Source organism: Cynoglossus semilaevis, chromosome 18 (assembly GCF_000523025.1).
Source record: "Cynoglossus semilaevis isolate Cse_v1.0 chromosome 18, Cse_v1.0, whole genome shotgun sequence".
Classification (NCBI taxonomy): domain Eukaryota; kingdom Metazoa; phylum Chordata; class Actinopteri; order Pleuronectiformes; family Cynoglossidae; genus Cynoglossus; species Cynoglossus semilaevis.
The window spans coordinates 110,121-115,848 of record NC_024324.1 but is presented as its reverse complement, the minus strand read 5'-3'; the positions used below and the strand labels follow the sequence as shown (position 1 = coordinate 115,848).

The 5,728-nt window shown below is 44.1% G+C and overlaps 1 protein-coding gene across 6 annotated transcripts in view; it reads left to right on the top strand.

The window, feature by feature from the left end:
- LOC103393781 (germ cell-specific gene 1-like protein) overlaps nt 1–5,728 on the top strand; it is a 13,672-nt gene that overhangs the window by 2,659 nt on the left and 5,285 nt on the right. Inside the window, exons 3-10 of one of the 6 annotated variants that reach the window (XR_003052576.1) lie at nt 194–349; nt 433–561; nt 654–774; nt 1,082–1,257; nt 1,379–2,624; nt 2,732–2,851; nt 4,152–4,256; nt 4,324–5,266. The gene's annotated coding sequence lies outside the window, so the exon portion shown is untranslated. Of the gene's footprint in view, nt 1–193; nt 350–432; nt 562–653; nt 775–1,081; nt 1,258–1,378; nt 2,625–2,731; nt 2,852–3,099; nt 5,558–5,728 lie in introns of those variants that run through there. The other 5 variants (XR_003052575.1, XR_003052574.1, XR_003052573.1 and 2 more) reach the window with 5 other exon arrangements.

Here is a 5,728-nt window from a genome sequence, read left to right as displayed (position 1 = left end):
TGTTCCGTTGCCTGTTTTTACAACTGTAATACTATTGTGTACACAGAAGATAATATATACTGTTGTCATTCTGTTGCCTGTTGTCGTTTGTAAAAAAAAAAAACCTACAACAATAAGGAGCTTACAGACATTCAACATCATTACGCATTGTATGAGTATTTATGTGTGCGTGACATTCATATACCTTCTGCAGGTCAGAGAAGCCACCTCTAACGACCCATGGGGCCCTTCCAGTTCCCAGATGGCTGACATCTCAGACCTGACCTACAACGTGGTAGCTTGTAATGAGATCATGACCATGTTGTGGAAAAGACTGAAGGATGACAAGAACTGGAGACACATACACAAGGTGAGTAACCAAGAATTAGTACCAATGGTTCTGATAAATCAGATCACACACGTCCTGTTTTTCTGATTCTTTGTTTTTTTTAGTCCCTTACGTTGCTGGAGTATTTGCTAAAGACAGGTGATGATCGGGTCTTACTAAAAATGAAGGACAACGTCTACATCGTCAAAGCCCTCACTGAGTACAGATTTGTGGAGAAAGATGGAAAAGACCAGGTTTGTACTTGGACAACATTTTCCTACAACAGCTTCAGAATGGACTTTATTTAAGGTCATGTTTGAATCTAAGGTCAGACTATTATTCTCAGGGCGTTAACGTCAGAGAGAAGGCAAAAGTCGTCCTCGTTCTGATGGAAGATGATGAGAAACTAAGGGAGGAAAGAGAATTTGCAGTGAAGACCAGAGAGAAGACGTCAAAAAGTTCTGCTGGTGAGATCTTAATGAAATTTAAACTTACTCCACAGATCTGGGAAAACTCCAAATCCTGAGAGTGATTATTTTCTGAGCTTGCGTGCATCACCATGAATTACTCTGAGGGTTGAATTACAAGCTGAGGTGGAACCACACCCCTTCAACTAACGCACTAATTAAAAGTCCTTTCCTGTTTTCATCCTTTACTAATGAAATAGAGATACAGGGATGTTCTTAGCGTCCTCTACTGGAACACATGGTTATTATTTCAGAAGGTATCTCTTGAAATATTTTCTAATCCTAATCTTCTTTCCTTTGGCACTAGCTTCATCCGCTGGTGCCATCAAGGATCCAAACTACAGACCAGTTTATGTTCCTGGAGCAAGTGGTCTTCCGTCCTTGGATAACATTCCTTCTGTGGCTGATCTAGCTGCTTCCTTTGCTGCCCGCAAAGAGGAAAGGGAGCGACAGGAAACAGAGAAAAAAGAAGAGGAGAGAAGGGTGAGTCTTTTAGGTCAGGGTTCACACACAGGCAGTGGATGTTCTTCACTTACTTTCTCTTAAAGAAAATTTAAAAAAAAACAAAAAAAACTGAGAAGTTGTTGTTTTGTTTTTGTACCAGGCCAAGATGAGTGATGATGAGTTGAAGTGGGAGGACGCAGGTAAAGGAACCTATGTGAAAGGCCAGGCATGGGAAAATGAAAAGACAGAGGGGGAGGTGAAGCCAGATGGGTGGAGAGTCCTTGAAGACTCTAAAGAGGAAACAGATCCTTGGGGCACACCCATAAGTCCTGAGACATTTGAGGAAGCAGCCCACAGCCATCTTTGGGAAAAGACCTGTAAAACTAATGAAAATGAAGCATCTGAAACCTTCAAAAACCAGGAGGATCCTTTTGTAGTCTCGGGGGATAAACCAGATCCTTACATTTCAGCAAATCCTTCCAAAGGCAGGAATGGAGACTCTCTCTTTAGATCATCCAGCACTGACCCATTTACAACCCCAAAAGATGATCCTTTCAACACCCCAAAAGATGATCCTTTCAACACCCCAAAAGACGATCCCTTCAACCCCCCAAAAGACGATCCTTTCAACACCCCAAAAGATGATCCTTTCAACAACCCAAAAGATGATCCTTTCAACACCCCAAAAGACGATCCCTTCAACACCCCAAAAGACGATTCCCTAAACACCTCAAAGGACGAATCCTTCAACACCCCAAAAGACGATCCCTTCAACACCTCAAAGGATGATCCCTTCAGCACCTCAAAGGATGATCCCTTCAGCCTCAAAGGATGATCCCTTCACACCTCAAAGGATGATCCCTTCAACACCCCAATAGAAGACCACACCCCAAAAGATGACCCTTTCACTACACCAGGGTCAATGTTCCATAAGGAAGACCCATTTCCAGATGAACAGTTGACTTCCACATCACGTCCTAAAGAAGAAGCTAATCCAGCTCAAGATGCTCCATCCACACCAACACAACAAACAGAAAATGATCCATTTGTCACCGCAGCACCTATGTCCAAGAAGGATTCCTTCACTGGACAATATAGAACATCAAAACAGGAGCCTGTAACTCTGCCCACAATAACGTCCGAAGAGAATCCTTCCTCTGCACCATCTGAATTTAACAGCCAAGTTAATGTACAAGCAACTCCTCCTGAAAATGGAAACTCTGATTCCTTTATTGCTCAATTAGTGAGTTCACCTCAAGGCAGTGCAGATCCATGGGCAGTCCGTTCTCCACTTGCCATGGACTCCGATCCCTGGGGGGGTGGAGCAAGTGAGTTCTTACCTACTGATACATCTGACCCCTTTAAAGATACATCCAACCCAGTCAGTGACCCATGGGTGGCAGAAGGTAAGGAACAACAGTACCTACCCTTTATTATGTAAATGAGACATTTGTTTTGTAATGGCTACAGAAAAGTTTTATCGTGTCAGAGAACCATCTACATTTTTTGTCAGATCCGCAAAGAGGGCAAGTCTCAGTTCCACCTTCAGACTTCTCTCCGTCGACTGACCCATTTGGAGATGGGTCATCTAAGGGCAATGATCCCTGGACTACATCTAGCACCAACACCACAGGTAAAACTTGGTCTAAACTCTATTCCTCTAGGTCCATGGTTAGCTCATTTTAAATGAAGTGGGTTAGGGTCCGTCTCAAAGGAATGCCAATTTAAATAATGTCATGTGACCAAATGTCTGTCATTTTGCTTCATTTCCTTTGTTTCCCTCTGTTTCATCCATGGCTCACTTTTAACCAACTAAATGGATTAACCTTTTCTTCGTTCTGCTTTCTCTGCTCTCCTGAACTCTGACCCTAACCCTAAAAGAAAACTCCCTAGACCAGAACCCGACCTTTATCTAATTTCAGAAAAGAGAACAGCACAAGATGACAAGGTTTACAGGAAGACCAGTCTTTTTTTGGGCCAGGAGGATGTGTCGCTTAGATGATCTGTTTTCTTCATTCCTCAAACCGTGGATCACCATAAGTACCATGCAACCCCCCGCCCTCTCCCGGAGGCCCCAGTGAGGACAGGAAGAAAAACCATGGCTGTGACTAAAACATGCACCAAACTGGTTTTCACCCAAAGATTCATTGTTGTCGCTCCAGGTGTTGAGAATGGGTCGAGATGGGGAGGTGGGGGGGGGGGGGGGAATTGACAGTTATTTATTAGTAGGTTTGTGTGATGACATGTTGCTGTTGCCCCCTGTGGTCAGGCTGGGTCAGGTACTGTTGTAGTACGTAGATGTTGCTCAGGGTTTATGTGAGAGTCCGTGACCTTTGTCCCTCCCTAAGACTCCTGACAGTTTCGACCTCCGCACTCCACCCGGTCTCGGCCTAACACTCCACCCGGTCTCGGCCTAACACTCCAACCGGTCTCGGCCTAACAGTCCACCCGGTCTCGGCCTAACACTCCACCCCGTCTCGGCCTAACACTCCAACCGGTCCCGGCCTAACAGTCCAACCGGTCTCGGCTTAACACTCCACCCGGTCTCGGCTTAACACTCCACCCGGTCTCGGCTTAACACTCCACCCGGTCTCGGCTTAACACTCCACCCGGTCTCGGCTTAACACTCCACCCGGTCTCGGCCTAACACTCCACCCAAACTAAAAAACATTTCACCTTATCCTACATCAGTTCAAATTGCTCTGATTCGTCTATTGTTAACTGCATTAATACTGCAGATGATGAGCGCCCTCTGCTGCTGACCGCTTTTTGGAATTTTATCACATACAATTGAGCTGTTACATTTGACCACACCCCCTCACCCTTGGCTGTTGTTATGGGAACGTGCATCTTTGTCTTTTTCTGTTCTGGTGAATTTTCTGTCCAATTCTTTGGACTCTTCTTCTCTCCGACTCTTTTGTCTAATTTTTCAGGTGGCTTTAAATTCAGTGGTTTGAACTCGGGCCTCGTCATCGTCGTCACTTCTGGGGCCATGGCTCGACTGTGTTCAGTCTGGTCGTTCTCCGTTCAGGTGTCAGGTGACCAAAGTCCTTTAACTGAAACTCACTTTCACAGTTCTTCTTTTGAGTCTCATTTCTACTCTAGTCTGTCTTCTGGAGGACTGGTGTGATGCCCCCTTGTGCCGGCCTGGGAGTAGTGCAGTGCAGACTTCTGGGAACCGTTTGACAACTGAGTCTGCAGTTCCAGGTTTAGATACAGGACTTCCAACAGAGCCCAATTGGAGGTTTAGGTCCAGTGGTCATCTCTAACAGTTTGTTCACTAACAAAGTTAATAGAAGTGACTACTTCTATTGAAACACTGACCCCTACAGGAAGCAGAAATACATATGTAATATATATTATATATAAATATTCATAGATAGATATAACTTATTCTCCAATGCCATATAAAAAATCCAAGATTTTGGATCAGAGTGGACGCATTTCTGCACTGTTCCTCAACAGTTCCAGCCAACCAAGAGCACACAGTTTGACCAATCAGCTGTCTGAAGACTGAGATCAGTTGATTAAATATGTCAAGTCTTGTGTGCTGTTGTTCACACCTGCTGGTCCACTGCTGCCTCCTGTGGTCAGTTCGTGTCATTGCTGTATCAGTACATTTGAGTTCTTGTGAGCTAAAATCGCTGACCTGCATTATGAGGTTGGGTGAGTGACAGTGATTGGTTCACAAGTTTCGCTTTCCTGAAATCTGGCCTGGGCATGAGCAATTAATCTGACTTCAATGATAGTACGCCCCCTGCTGGTACACCCCGGTATCACAGTCTTTTTTGCATCATCAGCTGATGTATTGATAGCTTGTGTTTCTTCTTGTGTATATGTGTGTGCCATCATCAGGAAGAAAGCTGTACTGCAGCGTTGTAAAATTGATTTTGATTGGTTTGTTTGTGGCGGATAAAAAAAGAAAAGATTTTATTCACATGAATTCTTTCATTATAATTTTGTATAAAATGTATTTATTTTGCTGTGTATTTAACAAACAGTGGTGACAACAATATAAAAGAATAAAACGCTACCATGAGAAACTGAACTGAGGTGGTGTCACAATGTACCAAAGAAAGGATTCTGGTTGGATGTCAGCTGTGAGTCAGAGCGCACTGATAATCTGTCAGATTAAACAGTAAGTAGAAGAGGTCAGAGGTCACGGAGGAGGAGATGAAGAATAAGAGGGAGAGGGAGGAGGAGGAGCAGGAGGAGAGTGACAGATGGAAGTGTGAGGATTAGAGGAGACAAAGAACTGATGACAAAATTCAACCAAGACACAAGACAAAGAGGAGGCGCAGAGGAGAACATGCAGAGAGGAGGAGAAAACATCCACAAGGTGAGTTGTTGTTTTTTTTATTTTATGTTAAAAGGTGAAAATGTCAAAAATCGCCTTAGATGTCATGAGATGTGTCAGGATTTGGAGTTAGTCTGGAATCATCTGGAGTAGCCTGGAAACATCTGGAAACACCTGGAGTAACCTGGAATCATCTGGAATAGCCTGGAAACA